This window comes from Stenella coeruleoalba (genome assembly GCF_951394435.1).
Source record: "Stenella coeruleoalba genome assembly, chromosome: 14".
Taxonomy (NCBI): domain Eukaryota; kingdom Metazoa; phylum Chordata; class Mammalia; order Artiodactyla; family Delphinidae; genus Stenella; species Stenella coeruleoalba.
Genome location: NC_137160.1, coordinates 11,655,065 through 11,676,936, shown reverse-complemented (window position 1 = coordinate 11,676,936; position 21,872 = coordinate 11,655,065). Strand labels below are relative to the sequence as shown.

General features: G+C 35.5%; 1 long non-coding RNA gene across 2 annotated transcripts in view; it reads right to left on the bottom strand.

Moving 5' to 3' along the window:
* Window positions 1–21,872, bottom strand: part of LOC307196843 — a 97,011-nt gene that overhangs the window by 57,860 nt on the left and 17,279 nt on the right. Inside the window, exon 2 of one of the 2 annotated variants that reach the window (XR_013831249.1) lies at window positions 14,979–15,073. This is a non-coding gene — a long non-coding RNA (uncharacterized lncRNA). The remainder of the gene's footprint in view (window positions 1–14,978; window positions 15,074–21,872) is intronic. The other variant, XR_013831250.1, reaches the window with a different exon arrangement.

Here is a 21,872-nt window from a genome sequence, read left to right as displayed (position 1 = left end):
AGAAAAATGTCCCTTTGATTTACATTAGACAAGAGAGCTTCCTTGATTTTTCTGACAAACTTTTACTAAAAAAAATTCAGTAACCTTCAGTAGACATTTAGCAGGGCTTGACAAAGTTTTGATTGAGGAAAGATTGATTCTCTAAAGTTTAGTGGTCAGACATGCACTGAATTTGCTGCGGTTCACTGCTATATTCCAGAAAGGATTTCTAGCCATTATCACCTAATGAGCTTATTAGTAAAAGGCTGAAAGGATCACAGATTGTCTGTCAAGCAAGATTGTCAGTCACAAGCTGTTAGCAACTCTGCTGTGATCTACACACCATGAGTGAAGAACAGAATGGTGCTAAAATGCTGCTTATTATGTCCCGCAGCTTGTGCAGTAACACAAATAAAATATGTGGAGCAAAGGTTTAAAGGGAAAAAAATAAGTTCTGAAGAAGAAAATCAGAGGAAATTAGACAGAAGAGTGCTTTACCACCTCCCATTGCCTTTAGTGGTAATTATAATGCAGAGGAGAAATCAAGGCACCTGCAGCAATAATAGCCATAGTCCAAAATGATGCTATTAAGCTCTTGTTGAAAAAAAAAATAATAATAAAGAAACCCCAAAAGTAAAAGTCTACTTGACTGCTGTTAGCAACAGGCAGAATTGACTTTTCTCCTGGGAGATATACTTTTTTCTGTTTCAAACAGATATTTGGAATTCTGCTCTGTTCCACAACCCTTTGTTTATACCTTAGTTTAGCTTTAAAGTCAGTATTTTGTAATCAATGCAGTCTGTATACCTCATTTGTAGTTAGGTAAGTATCTCTGAACCAAGTGAAATTGCTGATGAAAACTTCTGAATTTGATTTAAAAATAGGCAATTCTAACTTGTATGTATTTGGTAATTCTTTCATATTCTAATTCACATTGTTATACAACTAATATAATTATATTTATATATTTTTCTTTCCTGACAATTGATTAGGGACAATATCTAAAACCCCTATTTTAAGTGGATGAGGTTTGAATTTCATTGCCAATGCTTATTTATTGTAGGTAAAGTAATTTTGAATTTTTTTGTTTTGTTTTAAAAAGGTTTATAGAATCCCTCTTTAATGAATAAACACATTTCTTTGTTCTCTACACCTACACATGAATTAGTTGATCTTCCATCCTGACACAGATTACTACGTATAATCTCTTCTAATAATCATCACTGGGGCTGATGGAGTTAAACTGACTGTCTTATGATCCATTCACATCCTTACCAGGCGATACTATCAAGGGAAAGAAAGTAAAGCAGGCATTCGTCTAAATTTCCTTGCTAACATGATATATGGAACTCTAGGCAAACAGACTAATGGTATTTCGTAGAAAAATGGTCCTTATTACAGAATGTTCTTAATAGGATGTCCCTAATAAAAGATGGCTTAAATTCAGAATCTATGAAGTTGAGAGACATGATTCCCTGGGAAAAGAGTGTATGAGCTGGGGTGTGAAATGGAGGTATTTAATAGACTAAATATTTCTGGTGTGTGATAAGAACCCACTTAACTCATTTGGAGACTTCATCTACTCTGGGCCAGAGAACATGTATTAGATGCTGGAGGAAAGGACCAAGGGAGCTGTCCTCAACGTCTAGATTCCAACCTGCTTTTCCTGAAGTCTTTAGAACTCATAACTTTGAAATTATTATTGAATCTTGATCTTATTTGTGTGATTTCTGTAAGTCTGATTTGTTTGGGTGGACAATCAGATTATTCATGATAAGTCAATGCTAAAACACTACTTTTATTATGTCACATGCTTGGCAAAAGCAAAGAATGAAATTCTGTAGTTCCACAACACCTGTTGTAATGTTTCTGGAAGTCTTTCCACCACTATTCTCCTAAGTCAATCTTCTAGTCGGACAAAACTTGCTAACTCACAGTCCTACAAAGCACTTCAAATATTCCCATCCCTGCACTTTTGTTGATATTCTTTCCCCCAAGGTGTGGCTATAACCTACTTCCTTCCTGACAATTACAGTTTAAAAGTGATCTCTTGGGCTTCCCTGGTGGCGCAGTGGTTGAGAGTCCGCCTGCCGATGCAGGGGACACGGGTTCGTGCCCCAGTCCAGGAAGATTCCACATACCGCGGCGCGGCTGGGCCCATAAGCCATGGCCACTGAGCTTGCGCGTCCGGAGTCTGTGCTCCGCAATGGGAGAGGCCACAACAGTGAGAGGCCCACGTACCACACACACACAAAAAAAAGTGATCTCTTTACTAAACTGGATTCCTACAACCTCCTTAATCACCCCACACTCCACCACACACCCTTACATCTCCCCCCCAAAAAATCAATGTTTCTTTAAATTTAAAATGGGAAACAAAAAAATTAATAAAATACAGCTAAATTTCATTAGGAAATTTGTGTAGAAAAACTCATGAAGATAAAGTGCATAAGCTTGACTATATAAAAATTTAAAATTTCTGTTGAAGAGGACAAATAAGGCCCCAAGAAAATAGATTAGGAAGAAACTTTGTGAGATATGTAATACACAAAGAGTTAGTATTCCTATTCTGTGAAGACCTCTCATAAATCTATAAGGAAAATATGCAAGACATGTAAAGGGGTAAAACACAGAGAAAAATAAACTCAATGACAAATAAATATGAGAAGAGTTACATAATCTTGTACAGGCATTAATACCATGAGCTACAGGTTTTCCTAAAAAATTTGAAAGCCAAAGTTTGAATACACATTTTTTTTTTTTTTCCGGTACACGGGCCTCTCACTGTTGTGGCCTCTCCCGTTGCAGAGCACAGGCTCTGGATGCGCAGGCCCAGTGGCCATGGCTCACAGGCCCAGCCGCTCCACGGCATGTGGGATCTTCCCGGACCCGGGCACGAGCCCGTGTCCCCTGCATCGGCAGGCGGACTCTCAACCACTGCACCCCCAGGGAAGCCCCCGAATACACATCTTTAATGAGGAGGCTAGGACATGACATTTTCACATACTGTTGCTGGATGTGTAAGCAATGAAACCTTTTAAAATTAACTTGTCAGAAATTTAAGTGGGTATTCCTTTTACCAACTGATTTTGAAAACTGTACTCTTAGGTTGCATAAAACAAAACAATATCACAAATATAAAGCAAATGGATTGAAATATCATTTATAATAATATGAAATTAGAAATGACTTAAATATAAATCAAGATGGTATAATTGATTACGTTGCAGTACAGAAACTGGAACCTAATGCAGATCTTAAAATGTATGATAGAGGGAGAGGCCACAACAGTTAGAGGCCCGCGTACCACAAAAAAAAAAAAAAAAGAAAGATCTGTAATTATTCATGGGAAAAATGTCCTCTTAGACTGTTAAAAAATCACATATCACATATGTTGAATACGATGACCTAGTTGTAAAATATATGTATATACGTATGTATGTATGTAATTTGTGATACTATGGAAGGTACACACACACACACACACATACTATGCAGACTGGGAAAGATGCACCATTATTTCTAGTGACTCTCTGTGATATTTGTATATAATGGGATTTTCACTAACCATATATTCTTTCAATATCTAATATTTTAAGATAGGAAGTATATTTTGTTTTCAGAATGAGAGAAAAATTAGTGTCTTTGCTACCTTTTTAAAATTAATTTAGCAAAACTCACTGTTATGTAGTATGGTTTCACGAAACCAGAATAAGAGTAGGAGTGACACGGTGAATGACTCCACTCCTGCTGTAGCTGTTAACAGTGAAAGATTAAAAGTGAAGTTTGATCTTGTGGGAGTGAAAGCTATCTTCCCTGTGGATGTTGGATTTCCTGATAAAAGAGTCATCGACAAAACCTGCCTAAATGCAAACACAATAAAGACAGCAGCCCTCAGAGAAGGATTGGAAGCAGCCATTTCCATTCTATTAGCAGTTTGCAATTACAGTCACGGTCATCAGTAACTGTCATCAGGCGCTTGACGGGGATCTTAGAAAGCTCTCCTTTAAGTATAGTCAATACAAATCTGTATTACTAATGTAGAGACTTAGAATTCTCTGCAATCACTCAAAAGGAACCTGACCAAAAATGAATAAATGACTGAATAAATAAGCACACAACAAACAGAGTGAAGAGCAGACTATCCCAGTGAACTGCATTATGTGACAACTTTACCATGGGACAGAGTGATAAAGATTCAATAAACCTAGAAAACACACACACACACACACACACACACACACACACACACACACACACGAGACGGGGAAAAAAATAAGGAGAAAAGAGAAGGAAAGAAAAGAAAAGAAAAGAAATCGGCCTAGATTGAAGTCATTGTAATTAATTCCGTTAGTCTCATCTGACTAAAAGTAGAATTGGCATATCATTTATGTTTTCAAAGGTAATTATGCCTAAATAGACTGTGAAAAATATTCTCAATCAAACTATTAGTTTTTTTTAGTTCTGAATTACAGAATACTTCTAAGTAGTTTTATACTTAAATAATAGGATTGCCCAATCAAGATACTGGAGCCCATTGAGGGACATCAAGTAACATCCACTGGAATGTGCTGTCCGGCTGAGCAGGATACAGCTATAGGTGAGCTCCCAAATAGGATGTCATAAGCTTCAGGAGTAAGGACAGTCGCATCACTTAACCATCTGCTGTAGTATCTGTATTGTTATTATTATTTATAAACATTAAGAGAAAGAGGAGATATAAATGCTCATTAAAGAAAAAATTTCAATATATTTACATATGCCCTCATTTCAGAAGTAATTAAAGCAAATGCATTTCACAGTCTTTTGGAAATAGGATTTTCTATTTGGATTAATTATTCCTTATATGAAATATTTGCAAATATATTTTTGCTTTATTCTTCTACCAAATTGATCTACCATGTACTATCAAATAACCAGACTAGCTGTTTTTATGAATGTCAAAGTCACAGCCTCACTTAAAGTTCAGGTTCTCAACCAAATTCTAAGGCTATAAATTTCATCACTTCTATTATATTATGCTATATATATTATATTCTTTTCAAGCTTATAATATTCTTAACTTTGTGTACATTTTCTGAAAACTTACGATTTTTTTTTTTTTTTTTTTTTTTTTTTTTTGCGGTACGCAGGCCTCTCACTGTTGTGGCCTCTCCCGGTGCAGAGCACAGGCTCTGGATGCGCAGGCCCAGCGGCCATGGCTCACGGGCCCAGCCGCTCTGCGGCATGTGGGATCTTCCCGGACCGGGGCACGAACCCGTGTCCCCTGCATTGGCAGGCGGACTCTCAACCACTGCGCCACCAGGGAAGCCCTGAAAACTTACAAATTTTTGACATATGTTACTTTTGCAGGAGAAAAGAAATATTGTACTAATATTGACACTGACACTAATTTGGTATGCAAAATGCTAATTAAATACATAATAAAATTATTCAAGATAAAGATAACCTTGGGGCTGGCAACTTAATTCTTAATTTGTAATTCATAAATTTCTTTAAAATCTATGTGTACATTAGTGTTTCTTATCTCCATTGTGCCATGTACCCACTCATGAAACTTGAAACTTCTCAATCAATTACTTCAACCTGCAAAATATCTCAATGTATCTACTCCACATTATCTCTGTGCCTAAACCCTAGTCCACAGAAAATCTGATTGAGAGTAAAATTTCTGGAGACAGACTGTTTATTCTTCTCTCCCAGGTCGTCCACTTGTCTGCTTTACTATCTTGAGCAAATTATTTATACTCTTCTGAACTTCAGTTTCCCCACAGGTGAAGCAATGATAAGAGCAGTTGTCTTTTAATGTTCCTGTGTGGAAATATGCCAAAGACACTACCTGGCACATAAAAATTTCATGCTCAAAGACAGTGAGCAATTACTTTTAACTTGCCTGAGTCATTTATAAACCATTGCTACAGCTTTCTCACCAATCTACCCTGGTCGATTCTTTAAAAGAATATATGATCCTTTCATATCCTTTCTTATAATATTTCAATGGTTTGCAATCTCTCCCAGCATAACAACAGTCCATAATGTAGCCTGTACCACAGGCTCCTGCTGACTCCCCAGCGTCTCTCACTAGCCCCCCTCCCTCACTGTACTCAAGCAATGTGGGTTTTCTTGAACCCCATTGAGGTACTAAGCTGTTTCCCATCTCAGGGCTGAGGCACATGTTGTTTCCTGTGCTAGGAAAAAGTTCCCCTTTGCTCTCTTAAATCAAATTAAAACATATGAGAATTATTTAGGTGTCTGACCCCCAGAAAAATGTAGGTACCTTCTACTACAAGGTGACATAATCTTTATAGTTATTCTTTATTGGTATTTAGAAAAGTTGATCTGTTTAATTATTAGTTTTATGTTGATCACTCCTTCCAAACTAAGTTTTTTGACATTAGAGATCATGCCTGCCTTGTTTACTGTGAAGTCCCAGCGTATGTTATAAAGCATCCCCCTGATTAAAGAATAGTTATGTATTTTCTTTAATACATAAATGGATGAACACAGGAGAGTAAGAATAAATAAATTAACTAATGAATTAATGAAGAAATGACTCTTTCAGTGCTAACCTAGTATCTGCAAAACTGTCAATTCTTCCAAACTTTATTTAATCACAATTATGAAGTAGTATTTTAGTTGTCTTCCAAAGAATTTCTAAGTAAGGAAAATTTTATCTCAAATGCCTCTTTTTACAAATACAATTACAATGAGCCAGAAAGATGCTGTAACTAGGTTAGGGTTATAAAACAAGCTCCTTGGCACATATATGCTTAGTATGCCCTGCTTCTACTGCAAAGCCTGGAATCCTTATTTTCAATGATTTAATACATTTTATACAAAACCAGTTAGCAACTATTTCAGAAAATTAAGGAACAGTTGCAGGCTTGCATTTTTTATGTCTGCTGTCACATACACTGTCTTCTAATAATTCTGAAAAGAACTATTTGAATTAGTGCTTTAGTTAGCAGGACTGGAGAAAAAAAAGACCAGCATAATAGAGGTGAAGGTTACAACATTTGTCATTTATATGGTATATTTTTTACTTCCTAAGGCAAATGTTAACACTTTCCTTCTGTTACCTTTCAAAAGATTCAAAAAAATCTTTAGCTTGAATATGTATTTTATTTTGGACTTTTTAAAGAAAAGATGATCACTGCCTAAAATGAAGATTATTTGAGAATTCTTCACAGCAACACCATAGACAATTGCTTATGTATCCCTTATACCTAAAATATTAGATTACAATTTGGGAAATAGATGTAGGTATAACATGTATTTTTCAACTGAGTTATTTCAAAGTGCATTTAATCTATTAAGCATGATAAGAAACATGCTTTGTCATGAAACATGTTACATAAGTAGTGGTTTTTATATGTAATAAAATAGACATTTCTCTAGTGTTTAAATCATTAAATGATTCATTAAAATTCACTTTATTTCACCATATGTATAAAAACATGTTATATAACATGTAAGAAAAAAAACTGAACCATAATTTTGTTTCTGGTTAAAGGTTTCTCATTTACTGTTACTGATTTTCTATAATTATAACTTATTTACTCTTAACAAGGAATGCAGCTTTGACTAACAATTTCATGCTCATATTTCAACCCAGAGTTTCAAAGGACCAGAATTTCCCACTTTATCTATCTGTGATAGTTTGGAATGTTATTCAACAAATATTTGCTTCACATGCTACTATGGAAGGAGTGCATTTCCCTACTGATATGACTATGTGATTCTCTTTGGTCAATGGGATGTTTAAGTCTGTTGACCTCCAGCTGACTCTCAGGTACATAAGCAAGAGTAAATGATTGATTGGTAGCCACCAAGTTTTGGGATGACTGGTTACTCAGAAATAAAGGAGAGCATTCCTTATATGGTTTAATGCACAAAATGTCTTTCACAGTTTTCATAAGGTATTAGACATATCCTCACTGATAATTTCTGTTTGAGATAGAATATAACATAATTTCATGGAGTTGAAGACAGGTAATGTTCTAAATGTATGTCCCATTCAGACAAACCCAGCATTTGGGCATGATTTCCAAATATGTCATTCCGCATGTAGAATATATGCCATTCATTTTTTAATATAGAGGTAAAAAACTTAAAATATAAAGAATTAGATATAAGCAAGTCTTAAGATGAATCCGTGACTACATTTTTTGGAAATCTGTTTAGATTTCAATAACACAGACTTTAATTTTTCTCATATTTCTAGATCACTATAGTCTCAATAATAAATAGGAAAATTGTCATGTCTTTTATTTGAAGATACTGAATTTAGCAACAGCTCACTTGATCCTTCTTCATCAAAAACTCGGAAATTAGAAAAAAATATGTTTATGTATGTTCATGTGGATGTATACCCATGCAAATATACACACATGTATCCACAAATACACACATAATAAAATTAATAAGTGTACCTGTACCAATACTGTAAACTTCTCCTTTTAAAATTCCACTAGTTTAAAAATTAAGGAATAGACTGTGGAACAAGTATTTGCAACATACATAGCAGATATGGGATTATTGTCCAAAATATGTAATAAGATGAATTAAACAACCTGTTGTTAAACTGGCAAGACCAGGGACACAAAACATACACAAGTCAAATACTAAAATTAAAAATGAAATTCATTATTAATTGAAAATGCAAATTAAAACTCATGAGATTACCAAAAACTAAATTAAATATCAAGTGTAGATGAGTGTGGAGAAAAGGAATAGTCTTTTATATTATGATTATAAGAACAATTTGGTTGTAATCCAGTGAAATTTAGAATGTGCATACTATAGTATCTCTACTCTTTTTGTATCTACACTAGAGAAAAAAATATACACAATAAGACATATAGAATAGCATCAATAATTCATTGTTTATAATAATACAAGAAATATTTTAAAAGTTTATTAATAGAGGAATGGCTAAAACTTTATGGCATACCTATAACTATGACATAACATGCTTTAATTAAGAATAATGGGATACTCTATAACCTAACATAAAAAATCTAAAAATATTTAAATTTAACTAAAATAATGTAATAATAAAAGTTTCTTTCAATGGTATTTAAACTAAAAAGTTAGTATTATGTTTATATGGTGCACATATTGGCTAATTTAATTCTCAAAAAAATTCAACCATCCAGTTATCCCCATTACATAAATAAGGAAATGGAGATACAGAAAACATATGTAACATATCTGTTACATAAGCAACAAGGTAACATAGCTATTAAATGGCAGAACTGAAATTTAGACCCAAGCACACTGGCTCCAGAATCCATGCCTTTAAGCAAGTTATAGAGTTAAAAGTATACTAGAGAAATAATGCAAACCAATAATGTATATTTCATATTCAATAAATATATATTAAACACAGCTAAGGAACATGAACATTATGCATCATATTGATATAGGTGAAACCTCTGGGAATGAAACATGTCAGAATTTAGGTTAGTTATCTTTGTTATTCATGTTTTAATCAAGGACAAGGAGACTGTATTCACATATATTACTCTAATTAGAATATAATAAAAATTAAAAGTGTCAATTAATTTTAAATTGACTTAATAAACAATGAAATTAATTTTCTATTTTTGAGAAAAATTGAAGACATATTCTGTGCATATAAGCAGAAAGTGAAAAATTATTGAGAATGTGACTTTAAAAAGTCTTGAAGTAAAAAAGAATTAATTGATTCAAAATTGAGTATTATTTTTTCATTAGTATAATACATGATTGAATACCTAAATCAATAAAGCTTTTTCTTCTGTATATAGCATTTCAAGAAGATATGATCTCATTAATAGTATTGGGTGACTTTTTTTATATCTAACAGAAGTTGAGACAGAGTGACAGAGAGTTCTCAACACATTGGTAATTTTAACGTACAAAAATTTAAACCCTGGGCTTCCCTGGTGGCGCAGTGGTTGAGAGTCCGCCTGCCGATGCAGGGGACACGGGTTCGTGCCCCGGTCTGGGAAGATCCCACATGCCGCGGAGCGGCTGGGCCCGTGAGCCATGGCCGCTGAGCCTGCGCGTCCGGAGCCTGTGCTCCGCAACGGGAGAGGCCACAACAGTGAGAGGCCCGTGTACCGCAAAAAAAAAAAACCTAACAACAACAACAACAAAATTTAAACCCACAGAATAAAGTGAATACTTAATTCGAATTCTTTTGTTTATAAGTAAAATGAATCAAACTGAGAGGAAGCTTTGGGATGAGTAAAATAATTTATCAGTAAAATACCAGAAAGTTTTACAAAATCCAAGTTAGGAGATTCATTAGGTTTCAGGAATGAACTCACACCAACTCATCATTTTTATTACTAAAGTGTTTTTAAATTATTTCTACAGATTTTTTGTTTCACTCTCTCTATATAGGTATGTTTCTAAAATTAGATACGTATACAGGAAAACATGGCTTAGCCACCTGGAAAGAGAAAAAGCTAGAGAAAAATGTTTTTCTTTATCTTAATCACAGAGTAAGGATTAAGAGCATCCAAGGTCCCATCAGGTCCTTATCCCTCTTCCAGGACACATTTTATATTGTAAAAATGAATGTCAGATTTCATTACTTTAAACCATAAAAATTAGGAGCTTGGCAATTTCCCAGTAAAAGGAGTATTCAGTGAATGTTTCCTACTTGTACAGAATGGTTATTTAAAACAATGACAACAACGCTTATTTAACGGAGCAGTCGTGTATCAACGGGACTCTACTACCTTGCTGGTGAGAATGTAAAATGGTCCAACCACTTTGGAAAATCCTTTGGCAGTTTCTTGTAAACTTAAACATACATCTACCGGCACATTCCTTTCCTAGGTATTTACCCAAGTGAAATGAAAGCATAAAAGCACAACAAGAATTGTAAAGGAACATTGATAGCTTTTGTATCCACAGTAAGAAAAACTGGAAACAATACAAATTGTCCACCACCAGAAGAATGGATAAACAACTTGTATATTGATACAGTGCAATACTGCTTACGGGAAAGGAAGGAGGAAGAGGAGAAGAAGAAGGAGAAGAAAAGAACTCTGATACATCCAACAATATGGATGAATCTCAGAAACATAATTATGTGCAGAAAAAAGCTAGACAAAAGCTAGACATACAGCATCACTTCATTCATCTACAGCTCAAGAACAGATGGATTTAATCTGTGGTGCTAGAAATTGGAAAAAATGATTGCCTATGGAGGGTAGAAATTACTTAGAATGGGTTAAAGGTTATTTTGAGGGATTGACAGTGGTTCTGTATCTTGATTAGGGAGCAGTTATATTGTTGTACACATCTGTGAAAACACATCACTTATGACATATTTATGATATGTGAATTCCACTCTGTACATTTTACTTCAATTTTTAAAATATATATGCAACATCTTAAGAAAAATGAGGTCCTGAAAAAACTCTGCAGATTGAAGACAGTCCTGACCACGCCAGGACAAGCAAGTCTTGGGATGGAAGTGCTGACCATTCCTCTCTCCTAATACTCTCTTTTTGCTGCTACATTAATGTTACTCCAAAAAATTGATACTCTGATCACATTTAAATACCTAATAGGCTACTTTGAAAAAAATAGGCATCTTGTGTAAACTTACTGTTAACGTAATTAAACGAGGTCATCAGACTGGTGTGGTTCTTATACCTCCTGAGCTCATGTTAAGTAAATCAAAACCTAAGCCATGAATGGACATTTTCCCAAAGAGGACACGCAGATGGCCAACAGCCACGTGAAAATATGCTCCACATCGCTAATCATCAGGGAAATGCAAATCAAAACCACCATGAGATACCACCTCACACCTGTCAGAATGGCTATCATCAAAAAGAACACAAATAACAAGTGATGGCTAGGATATGGAGAAAAGGGAACCCTCCCACACTGTTGGTGGGAATGTAAATTGGTGCAGCCTCTGTGGAAAATAGTATGGAGGTTTCTCGAAAAACTAAAAATAGAGCTACCATATGACTCCTGAGTATATATCCTCCCAAACCCAAAAACACTAATTCAAAAAGTTACATGCTCCCCAATGTTCACAGCAGCACTATTTACAATAGCCAAGACATGGAAGCAACCTAAGTGTCCATCAACAGATGAATGGATAAAGAAGTTGTGGTATATATTACAATGACATACTACTCAGCCATAAAAAAGAATGAAATTTTACCATTTGCGGCAACATGGATGGACTTGGAGGGTATTATGGTAAGTGACGCAAGTCAGACAGAAAAAGATAAATACCATATGATATCACTTATACGTGGAATCTAAAAATACAACAACCTAGTGAATAAAACAAAAAAGAAGCAGACTCACAGATATAGAGAACAAACTAGTGGTTACCAGTGGGGAGAGGGAACGTGGCAGAAGCAATAAAGGCTAGGGGATTAAGAGGTACAAACTATAATGTATAGAATAATCCACAGGGATATATTGTACCACATGGGGAATATAGTCAATATTTTATAATAACTATAAATGGAGTAGAAACTTTAAAACTTGTGAATCACTATATTGTACACCTGTAACTTATGTAATACTCTACATCAACTATACTGCAATTAAGAAAAAAAAAAAGACCCTAAGCCAGAGTCAACATGCTGTAATAAGAGAAAGTAAAACTTAAGAACAACCAATCAAAAATGGTCAACCAGGCTTTCCCAAATAAGGCAATCTCTTAAGCTGTATCCAATCAAATAATTACTCTGCTTTGCTTCAGTATCATTCCTATAAAAGCTTTGCCCCTAGCTCCTTTCAGAGTGTTCCTGACCACCTTTGGGTGGTGCTGCCTGATTCGAATCCATTTATGCTCAAATAAAATCTTGAAAATGTTCATGTTCCTCAGTTTGCTTTTTAACGTTACAAACACAGCATCACTCCTGAAATTCAATCAAGGGATGATTCACAAGCTTGGTTTTGAAGTAAATAAGTCAAAGTTGAAGCCAATTATGAACAAATCTATGCAAGGTATAATCAAAGTGATGCCATGAAAACGAGCTATAACATTATTTAGAATATTTCAATACTCTGCACTGAGAGGGAAATGGCTGTGAAAAATTTTTATTAATTTCCAGATGTTCACTGATCATCATATGGCAAAGCATGTCATTCCTGCATATTTTAAAACTCTGGAGACATCCTTATCTAAACTGTTTGAAAATCTACTAAGTAGATAATTTCACTAGGTTCGGAGCTGTTAGTTTAAAATTATATATTCACAAAATCCACAAGAACAATAGACATCAGGGAAGAAAAAAGGAATTATACTAGTCAAAAAGATTAAGCAATTATTATCGTGATAATGAAATAATAAGTAAATAATAAAACTAATTATCAATATTAACTCATATTCAGACCTTACCTTGTTCATATCAAAGCATTAAAATTTGTTTTTCAAAATTAGTGAACAATATTTAATCACATTGTCCATTTTGGAAAATATTATTGATAAAATTGGATCATTAATATATGAAATAAAATAAAATTATTTTTCTAGAATCTTATTCTCCTTTTCTTAAAAATTCCATGTTTATATATGCATTTAATGTACAGTTTATATATGCATTTAATGTATATGCTATATTGGTACAATATTACATATAAGAATGATATTTTATAATTTTCAAGACATGAGAACTGATACTTTATTACTGTTATTGTTATTAGGATTGGTTGAAAGACTTGCACAGCTTTATGATCTTGGCAGATTTTCAAATGTTCTCTCTTTCAACTATGTTTATCAAAGGAATAAATAATATAGCGAATAAAACTTAAGAAAGCATAGCTATAATTTGAAGGAATAATTAATTTCTTGTTTTGCTTCAATTTGGGATTCTATCCAGTCAAAGAGACATGGTAAAGCTTTCACTTGTATCAATAAGTTTATTATGTTTCAAGATTCCCATTTTCTTCTCTCCAAACATAGTAGAAATTAATGAGCACATTTTAAATTTTCTTGATGCTACCATTTTTTTTCATTTATACCAAATTAATTAGTTTAGAATATATTAGGCATTCTTAGTATATTGGGACTTGAATACCATTGAGATAGTTGAAAATATTGTATTGTGCATATTTGAAATTAGGAAATCTGCTATCAAATTGGAAAATGTTTGGCCAAATAATAGAGGTCCTGTCATCATGGGAAGAATTGTTTTGTTTTGTGTTTTGTTTTCCTTTTCAGAAGACAGAATGATAATGAATAATTTAATAGCTATTAAACTACTATTGACTCCTTGACTTAGCTTAAACCATTCTCATTTCAAGAGGTTCTTTTGCTATTCTCTACTCTTAGCTATATTTCAAGCTAAAAGTAAGCTTTTGATATTTAAGTGAGTTTTGTGATAAACCTCACAGTACGGACTAAGCTTAATTTTCCCTTTGTTCTTTCATATATAATATCTCTGCTCCTAAAAGCAACCCTTAGAATAACTGGGGAATAAAATCTTCCTTGTTCAACCTCCCTAGGGTGACAGCTACTGGACCATTTGCACTGCCAATCTATGGACTATATCATGACACACTGGATGATCAAAAGTTTAAACATTTAAATAACAAAGCAATGATTCTCATTATTTTGATACATTCTTCAGGCTATTTCAGGATTTGTCCAGAAAGGTCACACTTGTGAGCTGGTGCCAGGGCAGCTGTCTCCCAGGTGCAGAGGCATCTCAGAAAGCCACAAGCTTCCTTTTGGTAAACTGTATGTCTATTTCTGCCCAGATACATTTCCCTCCTGGGAGAAATGAAATTAACTAGGGCCACTCTTTCTCGCAGCCTGATGACAGTAAGAATTAAACTACCTTCCTCCAGAGAGCACTGATTCTATGGGAAATCTTTCTCATTCTATGTGTGCTGTCATCTAATTCAATTAAACCTATTACTTTTCACCTTTTAGCTTTAATGAAATGCTACCCTTCACCTCTCTCCATACCATAGTAGCTACAGCTTTGGGTATTTCAAGCCCTCTTCACACTGAGGCTTACCTCCAAGAGCTCCTGGATTCAGGCAGAGGACTTTGGTCCTTTGGTTATTCACTCTTTCATATTCCAGTTGGCTTGAGTCTAACCCTCCAGCTGTACTAGAAATGAAGAATAAGAAGAAGAAAAATTATATTTCAGTAGAGCTAAAATTAAAATATTGATTGCTGTCTAATTTATGTGTGAGCACAGATCCATCTTTTTATTTCATTACAAGTCCAAAAGATTCATGTTGACTCTATTCTTCACATACGCTTCATGCTATATTTCTCTTAAATGCAAAAATTAAGTGCTCTGCACTTCCCATCAACATCCTTGAAGGACATTTCTGAGAATAAACACACTGGTGCTTTACGTTGTTTATTAATTCCCTTCTTCTGAAGGCAGCCAAACCATATGCTATCCATACTGCATAAGCACTACTTTATTTGCAAACCTTTATGAGATTTTCACTTAATAAACCTTGACACATTTTGCAGTGGGTGATATTAATAGCCGCACAGGAGCAACGTCAGTGGGTCTTTTCTGATCAACAGTAACTCCCACTCCAGGCTTGGTGACACCCCTGAGTGTCCTTAATTATCACACGGGCTCTTGTGAAATTCTAAAGTGACTCTCAGAAGAAAATTAAATTTAATTAGCTTTAATTTTGAAAAATACCTCCTGTACAACATTTTCCATGGCCGAAACGTCCACATTCAAACACGGGTTATCATATCGCTGAAATCATATCCCTGGGATGCAATTTCACTCCATGAACATGGTTTGAGCACCTACTCTGTGCAATGTCCTGAGTCAGGCTCAGTGAATTTTTGAAGATGCATTACAAATAGTCACTGCTATTGAGAAGTTAACCTCTTATGGGGACAGAAGCATATAAATAACAAAGTAAACCATGAGAAATTTAATTTGCTAAATACAAAATTTTGCCATGGGAGTGCTGAGGAAGGAACAATTAATTTTGATGGAATATGTCAAATAAGACCTTGAGGAGGAAGTCAAATAGCATCAAGGCTTTGAAAAGTAAACACGATGCTAGTGAGTTGATAATGGAGGGGAGATACTGTGGAAAGAGCGTCTTTTGCTCCTAAATGAGCAAATGCAAAGACCCAGAGAAGTAAGCAGGTATGAGGGAGAATCCTGTGAGAATATAATGATTTTGAATCATTTAAAAATAATTTTATCTTTTAAAATGAATATAAACCCTGTGTACAATAATTCACAATCAAATATATTTCTTCCTTCCACCACTTATCTTTAGCCAAAATTCAACTAAATTGTAGATGTTCTGAAATGTGGGCCTGATTTCTTGAGGCCTGTGTTAGTAAGTGGTGGTATCAATATATGTTGACATTATTAAGCATATTATTATTATATTAATCTTTAAAAATGTGTCCTGAGCATCTGCCATATGTATGGCATCATATCAGGAGCTATTTATGTTATTTTTTATTTTTTAAATTGAATTATAGTTGATTTACAATGTTGTGTTTCAGGTGTATGGCAAAGTGAGTCAGTTTTGTGTGTTTGTGTGTGTGTGTGTATATATATATATATATATATATATATATATACACACACACACACACATATATATACTTTTCCAGATTCTTTTCCATTATAGGTTATTACAAGATATTAAATATAGCTCCCTGTGCTATACAGTGGGTCCTTGTTGTTTATTTTATATATAGTAGTGCATATCTGTTAATCCACAAATCATAATTTTAGAAAAAAATATAGCTCCACACAACATCCTCTGACTTCTCATCCTTTCTCTTTTTCACTTGTATTAGCACACACACCTCTAAACCCAGACTTCTCCTTCTGCCATACATACGTTTGCCTGTATGTTCCTTAGTTCTGACAAAGTATCATATTTGGTTGAGAAAGAGGCCAAGATACATCACAGAAGAAGACATATTAGTTATTATGGTAGAATTTATTAACTCATATCACATTTTGTTGTATATTAACTACTATGAACAAAGTAGACAGAGATCCCTGCCCACGGGACTTTACTGTCTTGCAGAGCTGTGTACATACATGCACGCATATGTTGTAGGCATCCCGAGCATCATGGGTATGTATGATCTCCATTCCATTCTAATCATCCCAGAGAAAGGGAAGGGGGACAAGTTTGCCAAAGGAGAGAAACTGAGAAAGAATGTACCTGGCAGTATCATTTAAACATCTGAAGGACTATCAATGTGGAATATGTTGATTAGTTAGCAGTCGAATGGAAACAAGTTTGGGCTCAATAGCGTCAATCAATTATTAATTGTTAGAGTTGTGAATCAATGGTAAGTAGAATCTTATAAAATGATGTCTGCAGCTGTAATATGCACAGAGCATAAAGAGTCAACAGCAGAGGTTTTGGAGCAGGGATTCTTCTAGCTTTCTCATTGGGGAATTAGCCTTAATTACCTGAACATAAAATTCAACTCCAATGTGTCATAATTTTAAGCTGTGTATAGTTATATAGGCAATCTCACACTTTTACCCATGACTTGCCCATATCACTGGGATGACCATCCCATGTGGCTGGTTTCTACACATTTGGATATTTCTCTCTTAGTCAGTTTGTGGTGTTACTCTCACGCAACCCAGCCTCCGACTTAATCCCAGAATGGGATGGGTCCCTGAAGCTTCCTCCCAATTGATTTTTGTGTAACTCCAGCTTTGGTCACATCAGGCCTGTCTTTATGCTCTAAATCACAGTTGGTATATTACATCCTGAGAGCCAAATCCAGCCTGCTGCCTGTTTGTATAAATAATGTTTTATGGGAAGACAACTATTTCTGTTTGTCTGTGTGTTGTCTATGGCAGAGTTGACTAGTTAACAACAGAGACAGTGTGCCCCACAATGTGACCCATTTTCTACCTGGCAATTTACAGAACATGTTTGCCGTAAACCACATCTCACAGCACGATCCAGAAATTCTTTTCTATTTCTCACTCCAGACTGTCATCCATTGCTAATGCTTCCAAATGCCCAGGAAACTTTTGTTGATATTGTGAAATAAGGAATGTAGATAAATGCGACTTATCACCTTCGTCCATCATTGTATTTATTGTCCCTCTCTTTCCTTCCAACCCACATAGTGAAATAAGCAGTAAGAACTTGAATGCAGCTGGATTCCCATCGCCCTGAGATTCACTGGAGGGTAGTTCTCATGTATGAAGATGCATTTGTTAGTCTAAGTAGTAGAGCCCAGTGCATTTTCCAATATTTTCATAATTACAAGAGTCAGTTCAATTCTACAGTGTTATTTGCATAATTTAATAACAGGCAAAATTCCCACATTAAACTCTTAGGTATATATTGGTACACTTCTGTAGTAAATCTTACTTTAGAATTTAACAAAGCCTTTAGTAATTTTTTTTTATAAATTTATTTTATTTTTGGCTGTGTTGGGTCTTTGTTGCTGTGCACAGGCTTTCTCTAGTTGTGGCGAGTGGGGGCTACTCTTCAATGTGGTGCGCGGGCTTCTCATTGCAGTGGCTTCTCTTGTTGCAGAGCGTGGGCTCTAGGCACATGGGCTTCAGTAGTTGTGGCACGAGGGCTCAGTATTTGCGGCTCGTGGGCTCTGGAGCGCAGGCTCAGTAGTTGTGGCTCGGGGGCTCTAGAGGGCAGGCTCAATAGTTGTGGCTCATGGGCTTAGTTGCTCCGCACCATGTGGGATCCTCCCAGACCAGGGCTCAAACCCGTGTCCCCTTCATTGGCAGGCGCATTCTTAACCACTGTGCCACCAGGCAAGTCCTAGTAATATATTTTTCAAAATGCGTGTGTGTCCATAACCAGATGTCTTTTAACAAATCTGTTTCAGTGTCCTAATGAAACTATCTTATAAGGTCACTTTGAGTACTTAATGAGACAAAAATGTATTGATATAAAATACATTTTACAAAACGTGTATGTCAAACATTGTTCTAGTAGTTTACCTGTTTTGTACATGAGATATTCTGTCTCTGTTGCAACTAAATCAGTAACTCTCTGCCTTGGGCAGTGAGAGGTACATGGAAGCCCCCTCTTCAGCTGCTCTGACCTGTGCTTAGAAAGATTGCCAGCAGTTTCCTCTTAAAGTCATGCAAGTTGTTCTGCATTCCCAATTCCCACTACAGTAAGATATAGTAATTTATGACATGGCCTCACTGACACAATCCAAATAACCTGTTACCATCAGAGATTAACGCTCTAGAAATAATCCAGAATAATGCTGTGAGATTTCTGCTACTGCTGCTTTGGAATACTAACTGTAAATGCCAGCATCCTTCTGAAATGTCAAGTGGTATATTTTTATACTAATGTGGTTGTATATTCTTTCTTCAGCACCCCAATCCTCTTCCATCCCTTACCAAAGATTATCAGTTTACTCAGTAGGATGTGATGACTGTGACTGAGCCATTAAACCTAAAATCAAGAAACGCTCTTTAAGAACAGAATACTGTTCTCCCTCTGCTCAGTATAAACTTAGTTGATACTTCAGGCTCTCTTTGGAGTTTTATGCTGCTCTTGGATCACCATATGTAATTAGGTCAGTGTATTAAAAATAACCATTGCCTTTGGGATTTAAAAACAGACCAGCACTTTAGTGGCCAACACTGCAGTATAATGCAGGATAATGATATTGAAGGATCCGATACCCTTTCCAATGAAAATCAACACCCTCCTCCACATGTTGTTCTACAGAAGGGGAGGCTGCTTCTTCATAAGTCAAAGTGTGGGACAAACCATTTGCAGGCTCTAGAAGCAGGCTGCCTGGGCTCAGATGAGGTGTGACTTTGGACAGGGTCCTTCCTCTCTCTGTGCCTCCATTTACAATCTCTAAGTGGATGAGAGGACATCCTTCATTCTTTGGTTGTCATAAAGATGACATGAGCTAACCCATGATGTCCTCGTCAGTGTCTGGCACTCAGCATTCAACTTCAGCTATTATTTTCATTGGTGGTGGTGTTATTCCTGTTCTTACACTTAAGAGCTGTGTGTTCTTGGATCTCCTAAGTTTTGATTACTTTATTTCCATAATAGGAAAAATACACTTGCTTTTAAACAATTATGTTGAACAATGACATATATGTTTGATGTGAACTTCAGCTGGCTCACTGTAGAGCAAACAGTCATGCGTGAACAAACAGCACCCTCGCAATTTAATTTAGGATTTTGGAAAGTGGTTGGAGAGACTTGGATGCTCCCAGGGAAGGAAAGTCATCCCCATTATGTTTATTCTGTCCTAAGAAAGAATAAATACTTCTCTTAGTAGATAAATAGTGTTCCTTTTGTGTTTACAACAAGCTCAACACCACTGGGAGCAATGTTAATTTGAAATAAAGTGACTGTTGACTTGAAAACTAAAACTGCCACTAATATTCTAAAATAATTTCAGAGGTTTCTATGAAAATGCCTAATTATGTTTTTTTCTAAGTAACTTTGTTTACATGTAATAAAAACACTAACAAATTCTTACCAGGAGAAAATTTTGGGCTTCTCCATTTGTCAATCATTGTCTCTGTGTTTCTCCCTTATTACAAATTTAACATTTACTCATCATGAGCTCTTTTCAAAAGTGGTGTGTTTCGATTCAAAATCTTTAAACTAGTTAAATTTGAAGGTTGGTACACACACACGCACATATGTGTATATATGTGTGTGTATATATATTTGGGTATTTATGCAAACTCATATTTTTGCTACCAAGTTTCTTTTTTGCCTTTATTCTTGTGCTTTTCTGGCAGCAGAGAAAGAAGATAAAAAGCAAAGGAATGTTACAGCCGTGCATATTAGCTTTACTTTGCAAAAGCAATAATAATTAAGCAATCAACGTAATGGTTGTTACTACATTGCTATTGCCTCACTCTTCCCCACTTCACTCTTTCTGTTCTAGGCATATTGGTCTTCCCATAGCTAATCCGTCTCACCAGCCTCCTTCGTGCCTCAGAGCTTTCTTACAAAGGTTTCTTCTCATCAGCCCGCACTTTCCCAAGCCCCATCTGTCTCTCCCTTGTATAAGTTATTCATCCTTCATTAGAGAAGATTTCACAGCCCCCCTTTCACAAGACCCTCCCCTATGGCCCAACACACAGGCTAGTTTTCTTAGATCTTTTCACAGGAATAGTTACATATTATTTGTGTCACTTTTTTGTTAATGCAGGGAATACATATTTGTTTAACTGGATATATTATTCATTAAGGAAATGTTTCTTAACTACCTTGGCCCAGGACCACCCCCATCACTTCTGTTCACATTCCAATGAGCAGGAACTGTGAGCCTAGACCCAGGCAGATGCAAGGGAGCAAAGACTATGAGCTGTAGCTCCTATTTGGGCAGCCCCTTCTCACCCACTGTTCTCTTATGGAAACAGTGAATTATTGGAGGACAGGAACACTGGACAGCAGTTTACCAATGACCAAGGAGAGTAAAACTTAAAAGAAGTTGCGTGTGATAGAATTACTGCTGAACATATAAAATTAACAGATAATATTATCAACAACTAATATTAGGTCTTAAGATTTGTATTGGGCTTTTGCTTTTCAAATAGATCTTCTATTCTTCACCACCTTCCATCTTCTTTAAAACAAGGAAGACGATTTCCAGAAAGATTAACAACGAATTCAAGATCATCTGGCTTCTAAGATACAGATCAGTACTCGAACTATAAGATTCCAGTGCAATTGTTACTACTTTCCTAATGTCTCTCTCAAAAGGAATTCAGTTGACCTTTTTTTCTAAAATTATTAGTCACGCTTCTATATCTTGAGCATTGTAAGGTTCTTCTCTACGACAGAATAATACAAGAGGGATGAGGATCTAGAGCATATGACTCCGTTGAGTCTAGGACAGAGGCAAGTCCTACCTGCAAGTTCTAAAGCAAATGCAGAGAAGTAATGTTTATTTTTTT